At 45.0% G+C, this 20256-nt stretch overlaps 1 protein-coding gene across 1 annotated transcript in view; it reads left to right on the top strand.

Moving 5' to 3' along the window:
* Nucleotides 1-20256, top strand: part of LOC125282101 (ral guanine nucleotide dissociation stimulator-like) — a 105273-nt gene that overhangs the window by 22191 nt on the left and 62826 nt on the right. Inside the window, exon 2 of the mRNA XM_057312842.1 lies at nucleotides 3043-3140. The gene's annotated coding sequence lies outside the window, so the exon portion shown is untranslated. The remainder of the gene's footprint in view (nucleotides 1-3042; nucleotides 3141-20256) is intronic.

The following is a 20256-nucleotide window of genomic DNA, read 5'->3' on the forward strand; positions in this document are numbered from 1 at the left end:
TTTTTTTTTTTTTTAAAGATTTTATTTATTTATTCGACAGAGATAGAGACAGCCAGCGAGAGAGGGAACACAAGCAGGGGGAGTGGGAGAGGAAGAAACAGGCTCCCAGCGGAGGAGCCTGATGTGGGGCTCGATCCCATAATGCCGGGATCACGCCCTGAGCTGAAGGCAGACACTTAACCACTGTGCCACCCAGGTGCCCCATCAGTCCCCCACATTCTTAACCCTTTTTATACCTATTGTAATTTACCCCCTACCCCAGACCTATTTTCCCCATACCTTCCAGTAGCCTCTTAGTAATTTTTCTTCATGGTCATACAGACTCATCTCTTCTTCACATTTGATTTCTGGCAGACAGTTTCCTGGAGATCTCTGTTCTGTTCTTTTCCGAGCTGCTTGCTCCTTCGGTCTTTTATTGTGTTGTCCCAGGATGTTCCTTTGTTCTCATCGTTTGGCTTTTGTCCACAGTTGGATTTTATGTTTGTGGCAACTCTTGTCTTTGTCTTTCTTCACTGACTTCTTCCTTTTGGTGGCGTTAATTACTTTAAAAACATAGTACAGTGTTTTTGGGCAAGTTGAAGACAGCCTTCAGCATTCCCTCCTCTTGAGCAACACTGCTCCGGCTTGGACTTGTTTCTCTCTCTCCTGGTGCACAGCCAACATTCTGGAATCTCCCTTCATCGTCGTCCTGGGGATTCCCTTATCCCTTCTAATGGAAGCTCACGCCTTGCTCATTTTTTGTTGATGCTCGTGTTTTGGTGGAAGACTTTCTCCAGGGGCTTTCTGACATAGGATGCTTAGGAGGCAAACCTTTTGGGACCATGCATGATTGAAACTTGATTGATGGTTTCGCTGGGTATAGAGTTCTGTATTGGAATTCATTTTTGTTCATAAATTCAAAGATTGCTCCATTGCCTTCTTGTTTTCATGTTACTGTTTTAGAATTCAGAAGCTATTCTCATTTTTCCTTCGTATGTAACTTGTTTCCCCTCCCATCTTTAGAAGCTTGTAGGAGTTTTACAATTTGTCCAAGTCTTTTGAAATGTCGTGATGGTGTACCTTGTGTGGTCGGTTTTCATCCACTGTGCTGCATATTCAGCGGGTCCCTTCATTCTGGTAACTGGGAGTTTTCAGTTCTGGGAATACTCTTTGGCATTACTGTGCTGAGGTTTTCTCTCTTGCTTTTCCTTATTTTGTTTTTCTGGAAGTCTTATTATCCGGAACTTGGCTGTCCTGGGCAAAGGTTGTAATTATCTTAATACCTTTTTCTTCTTCTTCTTCTTCCTTCCTTTGCTCCTCCTTTTCTGCCTTTTTTTTTGGGGGGGGGGCTTTTTTATTCTCTGTTCAGGAAGAACAGAGAGAAACTTTTCTTTAGTTTATTATTTCTGATTTCAGAAAGGTTCTTTAGATTTCCAAGGGCTCTTTTTCTATTTTTCTAGAAGAACATCCTGTTTTTCTTTATTGATTGCAGTGTTGTCTTACCTCTATATTATTGATAGTTTGTATAGTCTCTGTTTCTTTTAGGTTGTTTCCTTCCTTCTCCTGTCTGACGTGGTGGGGCCCTTTGACTTTTACATCAGGGTATTCTGGGTGGGCCACGTGTTGGGGGTCCCCAGGGTTAGTATCTTTAGATCTGTCTTTTGGAGCTGATCAGATTCCCCAGAAATATTCTCCAGTCCCTTTCCGGCACAATTCTGACTTCAGAATCTGGAAGCCAGCGGTGTGCGTGTGTGGTCTGTTGTAGGAGAGCTGGAGAATTCACTGTTCACTGTATGTACGGTCATTAAGTCCAGGTCTGTTCAGTGCAGCTGGGCAGGGTGACTTCAGTCCATAGATGCCTCTACTTTTCTGGGGAATGCCCCCTCCCATCTTCTTTCAGAGTGAGGGGGCGTCACGTTGTGCCTGGTGTTGAGGTTCTGGTTTCAGCTTCCATGGCCTTCCCCGGCTCCTCTGTATTTGGGGCTATGCCTTCTTTACCCCCGTTCTGTCTACACTGCTGCTGCCACTTCTGGTCTTCTAGGACACTGCTGTGCAAGTGGAAGTGGTTCCCGTGTGTTCCACTGCTGATTTGGGACCTGGCTTTCTTGGGCCTGCTGACTCATTTACTCTACTTCAGTCTTTTATAGTTTCTGTCTCCTCCAGGTTTCTTCTTTTTACTTTTTTGTTTGGGTCTCAATCTTCCATGTTAGAAGATTTCCTCAGTACTTCAAAAATCTTGGCTTTTTTCTCCTTTCAGTTCTCCCTGTGCTGTTTCAAACATTTTTTAAAAAGATTTTATTTATTTACTTATTTGAGGGAGTGAGTGTTTGCACAGGAGAGAGAGCAGAGAGCACAAACAGGGAGGGGCAGAGGGAGAGGGAGTAGCAGACTCCCTGTTGAGCAGGGAGCCTGACCTGGGGCTCCATCCCTGGACCCTGGGATCATGACCTGAGCTGAAGGCAGATGCTTAACAGACTGAGCCACCCAGGCGCCCCTGTTTAGAACATTTTAAAAAAATACCTCTTTAGTATAGTTTTGATGGAAGGCAGTGGAATAGATGTCTATACTCTGTCATTGTATCGTGCACTTATTAGCCAACCACACCGTTAATTTATGATTTTTGATATGTTTGAATAGTTTCCAGTTGCTTCACATGTATTTCTTTCCTTTTTTTTTTTTTTTTTTTAAGATTTTATTTATTTATTTGACAGAGAGAGATACCAGTGAGAGAGGAGACACAGGCAGGGGGGAGTGGGAGAGGAAAAAGCAGGCTCCCAGCGGAGGAGCCTGAGGTGGGGCTCGATCCCAGGACTCTGGGATCACGCCCTGAGCCGAAGGCACACGCTTAACGACTGAGCCACCCAGGCGCTCCTTCCTGTGTGTTTCTTAAGTAGAAATAGGTTTGAAGACAGGGACGTGGTGCCCTCTTCTCACCCCTCATCCCAGGCGTTGCCCAGTAGGCTTGCGTGGGAGGTGATGGAACTGGCTGAGGGGTGAGTTCAGTAGAGCTTCAAGAAGTGAAAGGAAGGGGGTTTTAATGCGCATGTTGTCTCTCCTTGTCAGGTTCTCTGAGGACTATGGAAAGAGGAAAGAGAAACCGGGAGCATTTCCTTTAAACCCACGTTTGATTTCTTCACAGAGTTACCGTGGCCTTCAGAACTGTGAGTATAATTCTCTTGCTACATTTGTGTTTTGGTTTTTCCTTTTGTTTTGATTTTTCTTTCATCTGTCTTAAGGTTTCTTTGACATATACTAGAAACAAATAAAAGCTAGTTGATTTTGCAGAGTAGGTGAGGGAAGAAATATTAGTTGTTTAGTGCCTTTTATGTGTGGAGAGAGGCAGGCAGGATGACAGTCCTGTCCCTGATAGTTGTGACAGTAGCAGCATGTGCCCTAGAAGAGTGCCCCAACAGGGTCAGCACTGGGCCATCCAGCTCCTAGGTGAGTCTCTGGCAGTAATCCCCTGAATGAGGCTACCCTTTGTCCCTGTTTCACATTTGCATAACTGAAACAGAGGTTAAAGGTTACTAAGTTAGTAAAAAGCAAAGCTGGGATTCAGACTCAGTCTGGCTTTGGAGCCTGTGCTTTTTACTCGTGTTTTATTCTTATGGGCTCTGGATTCAGATGTTGGCTTGGCTGCTTACTTACTAACTCTTCACTAACTACCGAAACCTAGCTCTCTCTCCATGCCAACTCTTCACTGACTACTTAAACCTAGCTCTTTCCTCTGACAAAGGGTGCTGGTGATGGGACCGCTCTCCCAGGGTTGTGGTGAAGATGCCATAAGAAATGTGAAATGTGCTCAGCATTCACAAATGTTAGCAATTGCTATTCGGTGGCAGTTCCCCCACTTTAATGAGAGGAAAACTAAGCCCCAGAGATTGGGTTATTTGTGATTTGTTAATTTGTAACCTTGGCACTTGTGCTGCACTCCACAGTTGGGAGGTTATAGAGTTGAGATTTTATTCCAGTTTGTCTTATTTCCAAAGACTGCTCTTTCTGGTAGGCCTAGTGGTAAATCGAGGACAGATCGTTGATAGAAGATTCATCAATCTGTCTTGTGGTATTAGCATTGGTAAGATTTTAGCAATACATTGCTTTGGTGTAAAAGCCCCATAAACTTAGACTTCATGGATTCAGAATTCAGAATCATTTATAATTACGTTGAATTTGACTTTGGCAAGTGTCTTTGTCTTAGATGTCCAAGGGGCAGGACCCTGGATTGTTTTTCCATTTCCTTCTGGGGGTCAGTTCACTTTCCTCCTTTGTTCTCCTTTCTCCTCCAAACCCACTTTTGTTTCTGCCAGGATTAGGTATTAGGGAAGGGAAGGAAAATTGTGTCACGAAGTTTCAGTTTCCAAGTAAGGCCTGGAAGTCTTGCTCCTTTTCTCTGATTCCTTCTACCCTTTCTTGGCTACGAGAGGCACCTGTTCTGTGTGCTGTGCCAGGTGTGACTCTGCTGTCTTTTGGAGAAGGCCATGCCCAGCTGTTTACATCCCTTGTCTCCTCCCCGCCCTCCCTGCACATTTCGATGTTTCTTCCTGTACCAGTGGGCTATATTTATTGGGTACAAGTCTGTTTCTGCATCTTTAAGGGCAAAGATTTTGTTATTTTGTTTCTGCATGTTTTCTGCTTGACCCATGGGTAGTTTTCACTAAATGCTGGATGAAGTAGTGTTTAATTCTTGCCACAAAATAAGTTCTCTTTTCTTAGTGGATCCAAACAAGAGGGAGAATATCAAGTATAACTTTTCATCAGCATTAGCTATTAAAAATCGTTCGTCATGGTAGAGCCCAAGACAGTTTCATATTTAGCAGAAGTTACACAAAATTTTTCTTCTTAATGTGATGTGCAGCGGAACGAAGGCCTGACAGGGAACTGAGAGCCCGTTCTTGGCTCACTGGAACTTTGAGCACCGGGATATAATCTGCTGCTTCTAGTTTGGCCCTCCCCTCCCCTTCCCCCCTGTTTGAAAATATGTAAACCCAGGAAAATAACCTTATAACCAGTGTTTCTATAATTGTTTCCCCCAATTCTGGACAACTGGTGAGGCCACACGAGTAAGCCTGGCTTTGTACAGCATCGACTTAATGGTGTTCCTCTGAGACCCGGGTTCCTTGATGTACCTGAGGGCCCTGGTCCACTTGAGCCCCTGCAGGACAGATCAGGGTCTTGGTTCTTGATTTGTTTTGGGCTGTTGCATTCTTAAGGCAGAACTTGTGATGGAGGTGTTTTACAATCAGAATTCTAGGAAAGCAAAGCAAAGTTTTGGAGGAGTTGAATTGCTGAAATATGTATGGAGATTATTTTCAGGGTTAATGGGGTGTGGGGAGGCAGTAGACAGAAAGGAAGGTTGCCCGGAGACCCATCTGAAAACCCCCATTTGGTGAATAAAGATGGCTTATTTAGCGTCAGGGCAGCTGAGAACAATCGACAGAGATTGAACTGTGAGGTTCTGGGGCTGTTTGTCCAAACAAAGAGTCGCTAGGGTAAGGCGGTGCTGGCTGTCGGCTCCGGAGGGCAGCTGTCCCTCCCTCAGTGTTGAGCCCTGAGATTCGGCTGAGGTGTGAAAGGCTAGTGTGTTGGGAATAGACACTGGTGGTGGGGGTTGGAGGGTGGGGGAGAGTAGAGGACAACCAGGAGATTGTCGGCACGCTGTTCAGGGAACCAGGTGAGCAGCAGCGGAGGCTGGGATTGGAGCAGGAAAACTGGAGGTGGTGAGAAGCAGTTGGGCCTTGGATGTATTTCAAAGGCAGAACCAGTAGGATTTGCTGACAGATTGGATAAGGGGTGTGAGGACAAAGGGAGGAGTTGAGTTGACTAGAAGGCTCTTGGCCTGGGCAACTAGATGGGGGGAAGGCTGTGGGTGGAACTTGGTTTAGAGGGCCAGATGGGGAGCTCACTGTAGGCATTTTAAGTTTGTGATTCTGTTAGGGATCCAAGTAGAGATGTCATGTAGGCAGTTGTAAATAGGCATTTGGAGCTTGGAAGAGAAGTCTGAGCTGGAAGTGGCCATGAAAACGCAGTGACGGTCTGTGGTCACCGAGGGAGTGAGCACAGAGAAGACAAGCAAGCCTGAGCCTCGGGTCACTCTGCCATCGAGTGCTCAAGGATGAACATGAGCAGTGTTTGGCACAGAGCAGGTGTGAAGAAGACCACAAGCACTGGCCCCATGGGAAGAAGGGAAGAAGTGTCCAGGAGGAGGATGTGATCAACTCTCTGAAGTGTCAGGAAAGGTCATGATGAGGACTGAGGTTTGGCCTTCGGGTTTGGCGACTTGGAGGACACTCTGGCAAGTGCTCGGCGCAGTGTGGGGGCGTGGTCAGAATGAAAGCCCGCCTGGACGGTGGTGTGAAGGGGGAGAGGGTAGTGAGACAGATTGCATCTGGGTGACTTAGGTCCAGGGTGTACGGTCATCCTCACACTTACCGTCTGGGTGCAGAGCAACGCAGCCGGGTCCCTGAGGTCCGTGGTGGTGTCTTCATGTCCCGGGCGGGGAAAGGTCAGGTTCAGAGCTTACAGTAGCTTTCTCAAGAGTACGGAGCCGGCAGGCTGACGCCAGGTCTCAGGCCATGCACGCTGTCCTCAGCTGCCCTGCGTCCTGAGGGTGGAGAGACACTGTTGAAGGGGGGAAGGGGTAGCGTGGTTGAAAAGTTGTAGGAAAACACTTATGTCCTGCTGGAAGTGCTTCTGTTAGAGATTCTGTTTCTTTTTCTTACTTAGAAATTTCACTTCTATCAGAGGGTGGTACGTGCATGTGTTCAAAAGTAAAACAGTGTTGAATGGTTCATGCAGAACCCAGCGGGCTCCTGTCCTGCCTCCACCATCCGCCTCCCAGAGCTGCCTGGAATCCTGCTTATCTGTTTCTTGTAGCATTTCTGTCCACGGTTCCCAGCAATATCTATGTAGAGGCAGGGCCATCGACGCGTCACTTTTAGACAAAGTTACATTTTGAACTCCCATCTTTCCCCACATAGTTGTAGCACAATTTTTGTTTAGAGCCATAATTTGGTGAACTGTTTTGACTTTGTTAATGTTGCTCACTACTGAGCTGGTGAATGTAGCATGATTATATTCCCTTTTAGTTCCACTTTTTGTTTTCCTGTTTTCTTGAGCTTAACAAGTGCCACTTTTTTTTTCTGTTTGCTTGATATTTTTTTTTTTAAAGATTTTATTTATTTATTTGACAGAGATAGACAGCCAGCAAGAGAGGGAACACAAGCAGGGGGAGTGGGAGAGGAAGAAGCAGGCTCATAACGGAGGAGCCTGATGTGGGGCTCGATCCCACAATGCCGGGATCACGCCCTGAGCCGAAGGCAGACGCTTAACGACTGCGCCACCCAGGCGCCCCTGTTTCCTTGATATTCTTAAGAGTTCTCACTCTCCCTGACAGTAGGGCCTCTTAATAAAATTTGCCATCTGCTCATGTGTATTCCTTCTGTCTTCACCCCCAGGGACATCTGTTTTCTTGCATGCTGGACAGGTTACTCTCCCATGGTAGCAGGGTTGAGGTGCGTAGGGCAGATCCTGCAGGAGCAGGCGAGACCAGGTAGAGAATCGTGATGGGGAAGACAGTGATGGGGAGCTCAGAGGGAGGGGGACGGTGTCCTCCTGAGGGAGCAGGTCCGGGCATGGTGAGTGGGGCTGGCGGTAGTTGGGGAAAGGCATTCCAGGTGGAAAAGGTGAGAAAAAGCAGAGCGGGACGAGATCGGTTACTTTTTGTTAACCTACAAAGCCTGTATTGTGGCGCCTCGCTAGGTGGTACATGTTAACTTAGTTACTGACTCTTCCTTTAAGACCTTTAAATAGATTTCCATGGAAAATGTGACATTCAGATCGTTAAACATCTGTCATAAATTTTTTATTTTTTGAAAGATTTTATTTTTTAAGTAATCTGTACAGCCAGCGTGGCGCTCAAACTTACAACCCCGAGGTCAAGAGTCGTACACTCTACTGACTGAGCCAGCCAGGGTCCCCCGTCATAAATTTTAATATTTTCTTAAAACTTTCGCATAGGATATATCAAGACACTTAAATCCAAGAGATCATCTTAAACTGTTGATTCCATGTATTTGTTCATGGAAAAATCTTTATGGACTATCCCGTCACTGAGGCCCAGCCAGTCATCGTGCAGGAGTGACCAGTGCAGCCCCCCGCTGCGGTCGTCAGGCGGGAGCAGGATGAGTGACCACAGGACGTTTCAGAGGCTGCTCTGTGTCTAGCTGGATGCGCAGGATGGTGTGCAGGGAGGCCGCGGTGTCGCGGAGGCGGGCAAGCGCAGCCCTGTCTCCGTGGCCCAGTTAGGGAGGCCCGTCGTGAACTTGGGAACGAGTTGGTGCAGAACCAAGAGTGAGTGGATTGGTTTCTTTTGAAAAGAAGCATCGCGCAGTTTGAAATGCTGAGGTGGGATTATAGGAAATAAAGTCCGTAAGTGCCTTTCAGGACTGCCAACTCCAGGGCACCTTTTACGTAAATGTGCTGCACCTTTTATGTGGGTGCCTGGCTATTCTCCTGGACGGTCAGGAGCCTGTGTTTAGTTCAGTGGGTCCGCCGTGTCCAAATGTTACCTGCTTCCTGAAGCTTCTGCTTTATGCTCCAGGCTTTGCGCAGGACACCCTTTATCTTGCCAATAGTAGTTACGTTTGTGATTCAGGAATTCTACGTGAGGGAAGTCGTCAGAATTGTGATACCTGCCGTTTATGTGTGTCCTTCATCGTGTGTTTTGAGTTGTGTGTAGTGTTTATAATAACAAGGTAGTGATTACTGTCCCCACGCTGCAGAGGAGAGCCTGGAGCCAGATACCCGTCAGCCCGAGGCTCCACGTGGTGGTGGCAGGCTCTCCTGTTCCTTTACATGAAAGCTTAGCCCTTGCTCTGAAGTGCACGTAGTGCTCCTGTGTGCGGGCTCTGCCTGTGATAGAGAGGGCGAGGGCTGCCGCCCACCGAGCGGTCTGCAGACCCTCAGTATTGTCACGTGCCAGCCGTGCTTCCGCCACGTCGGGATGCGTTGTCACTAGTGTTGCCAACCATTGCACGTGGTTCCCCGTCATTGGTGTTTCTGCTCATACTGAAGAAAGATTATGGATTCATCCCATACTTGTAAAAATGGGAAAATAGGTCTGTTTCTGACCCTAGTAGTAGGCAGGCAGCTTTTCCTGTGCTTCTTACAGTCTGACTAAGGGGGAGAGAGGATGTTTCTTTCTTTCTACCTGCCTTGGCATATCGTTGCTATCTGCCAGGGGGGAGGGGCAAGTGGGGCGTTGGGAGTGGCGATGGCAAGGAAACATGTTAGATTTGTGTCTCCTGCTCATGAATTCTAAGTGCTTTAACAAAATAGACAAACTTTCCATCATTTCTTCTTTGATAAACTGTCTATTAAAAAGGATAGGTGTCTCAGCAAAAAATTCAACTGAAAAAATGGCGAGAAGCTTTGAGTAGATACTTCATCCATTTCCTGTAGATAACAACATGCACACAAAAAGACGCTCCCCGTCATCCCTCATTAGGGAAGTGCCCGTGACAGCCGCAGTGGGTAGCACTGCAGTCCTGTGAGAATGCCTCCCATTCCCACAAAACAAGGCAGCAGAAGGGGACAGTGCCCAGGTGCAGGGCTGTGGGACAGCTAGAACCACATCGCGCTTTGCTGGTGGGGATGCAAAGGGTTATAACCACTTTGAAAAAGTAGTTTGGCAGTTGCTTATAAACTTGAATATATACTTTTCATACGATCCAGCAGTCCTACATGGAGGCCTTTACCCAAGAGACATGCAAATTTATCTCTACACAAAGGCCTGCATATGATTGCTTATAGCAGCTTTATTCCTATTTACCGAAGATGGAGAACAACTCGGAGGTCCGTCAGGTGGGAAATGCGTGAACAGGTTGCGGTGCACCTGTGCGGTGGGGCAGTCCTTGTACAGCAACACAGAGGTACTGACTGCTGACATCCTCAGCAAAACAGGAGCGCGTCCAGAGCGTTCTGTTACGGGCAAACACAGAGCTCTGTACAACTGTGGTTCCCCCCTGATAACATTCGGATAAAGGCAAAACTATGGGAACAGATTGGATCAGTGGTTGCCGGGGGCTGAGGCTAGGGGAGGAGAGGACTGAGTACAGGAGGGCGTGAGGGTGCTTCGTGGGTGATGGAAGTAGGCCATGTCTGCCCTGTGATGGTGGTCATACACTGACTGTGTCAGTCAGAACCCAGCGAACAGTGTTTTACTGTATGTAAATTTTACCTCAATAAGCCAAACCCAAAAAAAGGTGGATGACTTATGTATATACACACACGTAGGTATTACACACACACACAGGCACACACATTTATATACCCACGCTTGAGCTCCCTTTTTCTTTCCAGTGGATTAAATTTAATTTTTCTGGATTAGGTATCCTGAAAGTTTAAATGAAATAGATTGTAGCACAGACACTTTGTGAAAACATAGGATCTTGGAGTCTTTGGTTGATTTTTATATTCTTATTCACGACCTGAAGGCTTTATAATGTGGTTTGTTTTTGTATAACATGGTTATGTAGTATGGATGTCACGTAATTAGCATAAATAAAAGATGTTTTATCAGTTAAATTATTTTAAGATTCCTTCCATGTTCAAGCTCTTGTAGCTGTGGAGAAAAATAGTTTTACTAGCTTTAAAAATTAATAAAAAATGTTTTCTTTGATTCATGACAAACTTATACAGTCTTCAGCTCTGTCTTTAATCAGCTGTAACTGTAGGGTATGATTATATTTCAAACCGCTAGACCTAAGAATGTACACAGAAAATAATACAAGTTAGCTTCACTAAACCTAAGGCTTCATTGTACTTGCGAGTCAGATCTCTTCACAGTATGTAAGAGGGTCGCTTGTTATTAGTATGTGGTGCTTTGCGATGCCCTGCAGAGCAGTCATTCAGCATTTTTTCCTAATAAACCCTTCTTAGCAAAGCCACAACAGTGGGCAGGGAGGGGGATTAGAGTGGAAAGTTGTGTATTTACTTTTCATTTAAAAATCAAAATTTGACTGTAGACAATAAGAAGGCCATTCATTTAAATGATGAGGTCTTCGTTATTTTGCCATCAGAGGATATTGCCGTGTGTGGTTATAATGGAATCTGATACAGTAAGATGCAGTGTAAGAGGCCCTTCCTGAGCTGCTTTATGTTTGCTTATCCCGTGCGCTGCTCTGGGGGCTGGGGGCTGGCTTCACTGTCTCTGGTAACCTTGTCCTCTGAATGGTCATCACGTAGTCAATATGCACTAACGGCCTCCGTGACCGTCGTGTTTGGGAACAGAAGGAGTAGGCTGCTCTGCCTTGCGTTTGTTCTCGTCTGACTGTCCCTGTGTTTTGCTGTGGGAATCTGTGCACTGACTGGTTTTGAGGGTTTGGCCCCTGCTGGGATGCTTCTTACAACTGGCGACCTTTCCAGCTGCTGTCCGCCAGGTGGCTGTCCTGCTGCAGTTGTCACCGTGCCGCCGCAGGGGCGCTGTGTGTCCCAGTGTGAGTGGTGTCTGCGGCTGGACAGCCCGCCCGCATGGGGGGATGTCTGCGAACAGCTTACAGTGTGACTCGCTGTTCCACTGAGAGGTTGTATTTGTAGAATAGAAGAAAAACGGATGTGGAGCATGAAGTTTGAAAAGTGTGTTTGTTTTCTTCTGTGGTTCAAAAGGGTACTTAACGGGTCATCTTAAACAAAATGTACTAAAAGATATTAAACTCCTTTGGGGCTTTTCTGGATGACTCAGGATCCTCAGTACGAACACCTGTCATTTTCAGCGTGTGGTGGCCCCACTTCTGCCATTTTCGTCAATATGAGGCTGTGTGGCGGGCAGCCTCTGAACGCCCTTCCACCACCCTTTCTAATTTGCTACTCCTTGTTTTTGTTGTTGTTTTGTTTTAAAATGAAGCCTTGTGTGTTTTTATGGAAAAGTTGTAAGTAGTATAGGCAACTTCCAAATACCCTTCACCTAGATTGACCAGTTGTTAACATTTTGTGACATTGCCTGCATGGCCCCCTCCCCCCACCTCTGGATATAGAAGTACATGTGGCACATTTATTTTCACACACTGGAAGAGAGTAAGTTGCACACTTCACGCCCTTTACTCTTAGGTACTTCAGTAAGTATTTACCAAGAACAAGGACTTTTGGGGCGCCTGGGTGGCTCAGCCATTAAGCGTCTGCCTTCGGCTCAGGTGATGATCCCAGGGTCTAGGGATCGAGCCCTGCATCGGGCTCTCTGCTCTGCTGGGAGCCTGCTTCTCCCCTCACACTCCCCCTGCTTGTGTTCTCTCTCTCGCTGTCTCTCTCTGTCAAATAAATAAATAAAATCTTAAAAAAAAAAAAAACAAACAAGGATTTTTTACATAGCCCAAAATAATCAGTATAGTTATCAAATTGGCAAATTTAACATGGGCCATTCTGTAGTTTACAGTCCATATTCACAGTTGCTCTGTTAATTACAGTAGTTTTCCCCCATACAGGACCCAGTCTAGAATTACATGTAGTATTTATTGATGTTTCTATGGTCTTTTTAGTCTGGATATGTTTCTCAGCCTTTCTCCATCATGGAGACTGTTCTAATTGTTTTGTAGGTCTTTCTTCCGTTTGGGTTCCTGTGATGTTTTCTCATGATTAAACTCAGATTACGCATTTTGGGGGCCAGGCTATCAGAGAAGTGGTGCTGTGCCTTTCTGAGGGCATCGTATCATTTCTCATATCCATTATTCGTCTCAGGATGGCACATGATGCCGGCTTGTTCTGTTATTGGTGAGGTTAACATCTAGGAATTTGTGGGGCTGCAGATTCTTGGACCCTACTCCTGACCTGCTAAGTCAGAAACTTAGGGCTTGAGTCTATGTTTTTAACAAGCCCGAAAAATGATTTTGATGTATTCTAAAATTTGAGAATTACTGATCTCAGGTGATCAAGTTAGGGCGGCATCTGCCTAGTGTCTGCTCTCTAAAATTAGCGTTTATCCTTTGTAATGAATGAGGAAATCTGTAGGGAAATATTTGAGGCTCTGTGACCTTTTGAGCTTTTAAACTGATCGTTTGGCGCCCCCACGGATGATTCTTGCTTGAACTAGTTATTACTAGGTAGTCGTGCAGTGGGGACGCTGTTCTTCTCACCTGTCAGCTGGCATTCTCCCTTAAGGAGAGTTTCCCCTCCTTTGTTGACACACTCAGTTGTTCACCCACTAGTACTTCACGGATTCTTGTTTGATTCAGGGGCTTATAGTCCTTAACTCTCATTCATTTTGATGCTGGAATGCCCCCTGATTTGGTTTTCCAAATCATCTCCTGTGTTGTTTTGACACGTCCCCATTCTTTTCTGAGCACGACCTTCCTTTTGGCACAGTAAGATACTCCCAGCATTTCCTGTAGTTTCTCTGCCCCTGTGGTGCAATCAGCTATTTCTCCAAGATTCCCTGGTTCCTTTTGGTGGGAGATGGAATTTAGAGGCCGGGATCTGAGTGGGAGGTGTGCTCCTTTGCTGCCAGCTATTACTGCTTCCCAGCGCTTCCTGTGTGTGTGCACGTGCTTGTGCAGCTCTGCTCCAGATGCAAACATCTTGTTGTGTTCGTAGGAGCCGACGAGTCTCCGATCAGTTTCATTGGCTTCCAGTTGATGCATTTTTCTTCCCTTCTCTTCTCTTTCTTTCGCAGTCTCACATGCACCTTTCTACTTCGATGGTTAGTCAAAGGTTGGAGTAGAATGTATTCTCAGATTTGGGGGTTTATCTTGGGGTTCCCCTGCTTCCAGCATCCCTCCTTTACATATCAGTTGGTCCTCCAGCCCCCATTTCTTTCTTCTGAGACCTCACGCCAGTAAGACTTTTGCTTTCTGCCAGTAGAGCTCGCCCTGGGTTGGGAAGCACGTTTAGTCAGAGGAGCAGCAAACTGGCAGATGTCCTGGGGTAACTCCATTGTTCAGGGGAGAGCCTTCACCTCTGGTGTGTGCCTCTGGGCTTCCTGGGTTGTCCTGCCTATGCGCATTTCACTGTCTGCCAGGGATTTGGGCAGTGTATTTATATTCAGCCTTGGAGCTCAGCATTTTGCAGCCCTCTTGTTTCCAAAATTTCCCCCTTAAATTTATAGCCAGTGTGCTGCACATTAAGGTGGTACGGTAGGGCTGCAGTCCTGCCCTCCCAGAGTTGGGGCTCACAGTATTGCCAGGCAGGAAAGTGACAAACACTCCCTGGTTTGTACCAGATGCAGGGACAGTTCTGACAGTAACTTCTTCTCAAGTGCTTGCCTGCCTTTGGTCATTTTCCAGTTCCTTCAGATGGTTGGTTTTAGTGATTTTGTCTGATTTTTATAATGATCTATGGAAGAAATTGCTCCATTGTCTTCATGTAACCATTTCGGAAGGCTCACTCTCCCTTTTGTCTTATTCTTTTCCTCTGAAATCTAGCTTCATCTCTATTTTTGTACCCAACGTTTCATTATGGTAACTTTCAAACAAATGGCAAAGTTGTAAAAATTTATGGTTAACATCCATAGACTCCTCCACCCCCTGGATTTTACCTATCATGTGTTATTATTCTTGCTTTCTCACGTAAATAACCAATTATCCATTTCTCCATATAGTAATCCATTTTATTTTTTAGGCTGTATTTCAAAGTGCGGATATCAGTATACCTCACCCTATGTGTTTCAGCGTGCATATTGTTTACTAGATAGAGTTCATTGTTTGTTTAGCGTATTTTTCTTTCAGTGTAAAATTTCTATACCAGCTGCACATAACTCAAGTATACATTCACTGAACTGTGGCAAATGCATCCACCTTTGCAACCCAAACACTTATTGAGACATAGACCATTATCATTTCCCCCAAAGGTTCCTTCATGTCCTTAGTATTCACAGTCCCTGCCGCAGCCCCTGCTGCCATTCTCACCCTGACCCCTGACAGCTGCTGCGTTCGCCCCCTCAGTTCAGTTCTGCCTGCCCAGGGGTTTCCTGTCAACAGAATCATACCGTGTACATGGTGTACGAGGCTTGTTTTAGCATAGTGTTGCTGAGCTCATCCATGTTGTTAGTGTATCTGTAATTCATTCCTTTTTAAATTATTATTTTTGGGGGGAGGGCAGAGGGAGAGAGAGAATTTTTTTTTTTTTAAGATTTTATTTATCCATTTGACAGAGAGAGAGGAGAGGGAGTGCACAGGCAGGGGGAGCAGCAGAGGCAGAGAGAGAAGGCTCCCTGCTGAGCAGGGAGCCCAACTCAGGACTCGATCCCAGGACCCTGGGATCATGATCTGAGCTGAAGACAGACGCTTAACCGGCTGAGCCACTCAGGGGCCCCGGAGAGAGAGAACCTTAAGCAGGCTCCACACTCAGTATGAGGCCGTGTGGGGTTCGATCCCATGACCCTGGGATCACAACCTGAGCCGAAACTAAGAGTCGGATGCTCAACCAACTGGGCCACCCAGGCTCCCCCTTGTCCTTTTAATCACAGAGTTGTGTTACGTTGTATGAGTCTGTCATATCTTGTTTATCCGTTCCTTTCTTGATAAACAGTTTTATTTTTGAAAGAAACTTTTGCTGGATGTGTGGAATTCTAGGTTGATGGTTTTTTTCTTTCAGCATGCTAAACATACTGTCATTATCTTCTCATCTTTGTGCAGATTTCTGAAACTCATTTTCTACAACTTTTCCATCTCTGATACTCTGCCTTGCAAATTTGAGCCACTCAGCTTCCCAAAACTTGGAAGTTTTCTCACCTTAACTCCCTGAGGCTGCTGCGCTGGGCTTGGGTTCCCTTCCTGTGCCCTGCGCCACGGTGGTTCCCAGCTGAACAGAGAGGGGACGGTGGGGCTCACAGGCCTGTGCCGCTCACTGTCTCCAGATCTGAAAAAAATAGTTTCATGGATTTTTACCGTTTTTCTATTTGTTTACCATGGCGGGGTGGGGGTGGGGGGCATCGTTTTCCGTACTAGTTACTCCTGCACGTCTGAAGTGGATGTCCCTAAGTCAATGCTTTTTAATGGAAAGCAGTTCGTATGCTCTATTTCTAAATTTTCTGGAAAATATTGTGAAAGAAATTTACTTGTTTTAATTTTTTTTTTTAAGATTTTATTTATTTATTTGACACAGAGAGAGACAGCCAATGAGAGAGGGAACACAAGCAGGGGGGGTGGGAGAGGAAGAAGCAGGTCCCCAGCGGAGCAGGGAGCCCAATGCGGGGCTCGATCCCAGGACCCTCAGATCAAGCCCTGGGCTGAAGGCAGACGCATAACGACTGAGCCACCCAGGTGCCCCTACTCGTTTTAATGTTGATTTAGCTACCGATTTTACGATCTAGAAAATCTCAGGTTGATTTCCATTTTGACAGAGGGGAACCTGTATTTTGGGCAGACTTTCATTTTAGTTATTTTGTTATTAAACTGGCTTAGGGTAATTGGTTTATTCTGCATCGTATTTAATGGAAAGTAGCATTTCTTGCCTGCCTTAGCAAATGCTGTCCGGTTTGTCATGAACATAGCAGTTAATCCCAACTCCAGGAAAAGCCTGTTTGTTCCGGTCTCTTGCCCACCCTGTTGGTGCAGTGTTAGTGTCTCTGAGACGCAAGGATAGCTGGGCCTGGTAACACGTGAACATGAATAGGAGGAAACGTGCGAGGATCTAGTCACTCATTCTGCAAGTAGCTGAGCTCCTGCAGTGACCCAGGCCCCGTACAGAGGTACTGTTCCTTTTTTCCTCTGATCTTTCAGATGATTGGTTGGAGATTGGGAATTGTTTCTGGCTTTTCTCCTAGTTTTTGATATAAATTTTAGTACCTAAGTCTATGCCTTTAAAAAATACCTTTGTTAATTTGTGAAATTGAGATTATCATTAATAGTTAATGCTAGAACTGTATTAATCAAAATAATTTTTTATGATATAAATCTTTTATGAAACGACATACCATAAAATGAGTGTGTACGTACCTCGTCGTTTTTACCTACTAGCGATGGCTGCTTTGAAATAGAAAGCCCAGTAGAGTAATGGTGTTTGGGTGTGCGACATAAGTTAGGACCTACTCGAGAATGAGGGACTGACGGTGATTTCTGGGCCCCATGGCTAGACTAGTACTTGAAACTTAATGGGGAAGGATTTGGGCACCTGGAAATGATAATTTTGTTCTGGACCTGCAGTGTTGTTGGAGACCTACCTGTTGCATATTTGTGGAAACTGTTGATCCTACATTTATCATCTTTTGGTGGACCTAGGGCAGATGAGACTTGGTCAGCCCTCAAGCTGAACTTTCTTTACCTGGGAAAACTTTAATCACTCTTGTGTGCGCTTCATTTTGTCATAAATCCTGATATAAATTTCTTGAATGAAAAATTCTGCATTAGTGAGTATATAAGATTTTTAAAATTAATAACTATTGGTCCTCTTGAATTTGACTTTTAATCTTAAATATTTAGATTTATGAAAGATTAGAATATACTTATTAGGCAACGAAGGTCATTTTCTGTTATGGCGTAGACATCTGAAAGATCGTTCGGACAGTTGAAGAAAATATATCCTCCTTTCTGTTTGCCCTCACCCCCTACTTTTTTCCCCCACCTTGCTTTTATTTAAGTAAGAAGATGTGAAAGGGAAAGATGGCAGTGTATACCTTTTTATGCAAAAAAAAAAAAAAAAGGTGGAGCTAGTTGATGAGTGGATTTCATCAGGAGGGGAGGATAAAAAGCCTGGCCGGGTGTTTGCATGGCATTTACACAGTGATCCTGATGGCTGATTTCATATTAGGACCTATTGTGGCTGCTGCCACGAATCAGCCCCCATGGGGCCGCAGACTTGTTTCCTTTGCTGCTGTTTGTGGGCTTGGTGACTGGTGCCTTCTGTCTGCAGCCTGTGACCTTGTGTAAGGGGGTGGGGATGGGGCTGCGATAGGTGCACACAAGGGAGAGAGCGTGCTGTCTTCTCCCGGAGCTGTGAGCCTGAGCCTGGGCTCAGCTGAGCGGGAGGTTGTTAAGAATGAGAGTGTAGGGGCGCCTGTGTGGCTCAGTTGTTAAGCGTCTGCCTTCCGCTCAGGGCGTGATCCTGGGGTCCTGGGATCGAGCCCCACATCAGGCTCCTCCGCTGGGAGCCTGCTTCTTCCTCTCCCACTCCCCCTGCCTGTGTTCCCTCTCTCGGGGGCTGTCTCTCTCTCTGTCAAATAAATAAATAAATAAAATCTCTAAAAAAAAAAAGAGAGAGAATGAGAGTGTACACAGTGTAGTTTTCCACTGTATAGAAAGATCTCGTCGTATGAGGTATGGATTGTAGCTTTGAGGTCATGTGCAAACAGCTGGCAATGTTCTGTGTAAGTTTCAGGCCTAGGAATATGTAGTTCTGTTTTACATTAAACCCTGCAGGTATTGATGCTGTGATTTTTGTGTTCTCTTACTCTTGTTAGATTAATTCACATTTCTGTTATTTACTTAAAGACAGTATTTGATTTCCATAGAAAGCTTGGGAAATATGCGTTAGGAAATTCCTATACTCGGAGGTGGTTCTTACGGGGGAATTCAGGATGCCAATGAAAGGAGTATGCCTTAAGCCACCTGTGATTCTGTCCAGACTTTATATGTACTTAGAGCAAAAAACAAACGTACTTTCTCTCATAAATAATTTAAATGCACTTTATGTAGACAGAGTCATTCAAAGCTTTATTTTTAGCACAGTGAGGTGTAGAAATACTTAAAACCATAGCAGAACTAAATTATAGTTTCCCTGGGAAGTAAATATAAAAGCATGCAATCATGATTATAGGAAGGAAATTTAAATACTTTTAACATATTTTTCCAGTTCCTTGGTCCTTCTCTCCCCAGTCATTCAATGGGAAGTAACGTAGATTTTTTTAAAAAATATTCAAATTATACGTACATATATGTATATCTGTGTATACGTGTGTATATTCAAATTAAACATACATATATGTGTATATGTATACATATATGTATATGTGCATATGCATGTATTGTGTGTATATGTGTACATGTATGTATGTACACACACATGTTTTAAGTAACTCTTGTATTATAGGAGATCCACTGTTTCCCCTTAGGATCAGATTTTGAATGTGTTCAGTTGTTGCTGTTAATTATCTTTCCATCTGTTTATGATGTTTAGTTTTCCTGCTTTTAGTGACCACTCTTATTATCTATAAGATGCATGGAAAGACTGCATCCCAGAAGAGCAGTAGTCAGTATTATAATGGTTTTATTTAATTAACTGAAAAAGGTTTTTTTCCTAAAATAATATCTTTCTAAGAAGTTAAAAAAATGTTCTCCAGAACACCTTCTATCTTAATGGATTGAAGGCTGCAGATTTTTAGATTTCAACCTTTTATGGGGCTTAAGTTGAAAATGTTGTATAGTGTTTCAGCTTATAATTTTGCCTACTTTTCAAATGTAGTACACTAAAGGGCATGACTGTGGGACTGGTAAGTTTTGAGTTGCTTTTTTACATTTGCTCTTGGAGGTGTGCAGAGGCCTTATAAGGAGTTTCAGTTTGGGAATTAGGAACAGACAGACTGTCCTTGAGGTAGGTCAGGATCTGATCTTCTTCTCAGGTCAATTAAGGTCCCTCAGTGGGACAAGCGGAGGCAGGAAGGTGCCCACAGTTCGTGTCCCAGGTGAAATGGATTGCCAGCCGGTTGCTCCTTTTGTCTTGGTTGGGGTGTCTTTTCCAGCACGGCTCCCGACCCGCTCCCCAGTCTTACCTGTTAGCCACTTGTAGACTTTGTGATGCTCTGTGCATTTAGCTGTAAATGTTGCTTCATCTGTACGTGTTTTTCTTCTGTTGACCTCCTCAGGGGTTTTAGATTTATAAAAAGTAAAATGCCCGTTGCGTCTTCTGGTTTGGCCACTGTTGATTGTATTAGTTAAAAAAAGATTTGAATTGAGAAAGGTTTGACCTACTCTGAAAGGATAAAGACATACTGAGAATTAAGATTACATAGATTGTCAGCACATTAAAAAAAAGTACTTCCCTTTTGTTGGTTTCAGATAACAGAGTGAATCTGAGATAGGGCTTCAGAAGCCGGTTTAGAGCTGGATCTTGGCTTCAGATCCCTGAATCCCTCGTAGTCTGCCCAGGATGAGATAACCCTGTATGAGCAGGGAGGTAACTTCCTTATGGGAGGACGTGTCCAGTCAGGGGTCCCTGCAGCCAGAGAGTCATGGATACATCCGAGTCTCTGTATTGTTTATACTGAGAATCCGTCAGGATAAGTTATGATGAGACCTACCTGCTCACCTCTGCACCAGGGGAGCTGCACCTTTGGTGAATTGTAATCTTGATTCTGGA

This window comes from Ursus arctos, unplaced genomic scaffold (genome assembly GCF_023065955.2).
Source record: "Ursus arctos isolate Adak ecotype North America unplaced genomic scaffold, UrsArc2.0 scaffold_16, whole genome shotgun sequence".
Classification (NCBI taxonomy): domain Eukaryota; kingdom Metazoa; phylum Chordata; class Mammalia; order Carnivora; family Ursidae; genus Ursus; species Ursus arctos.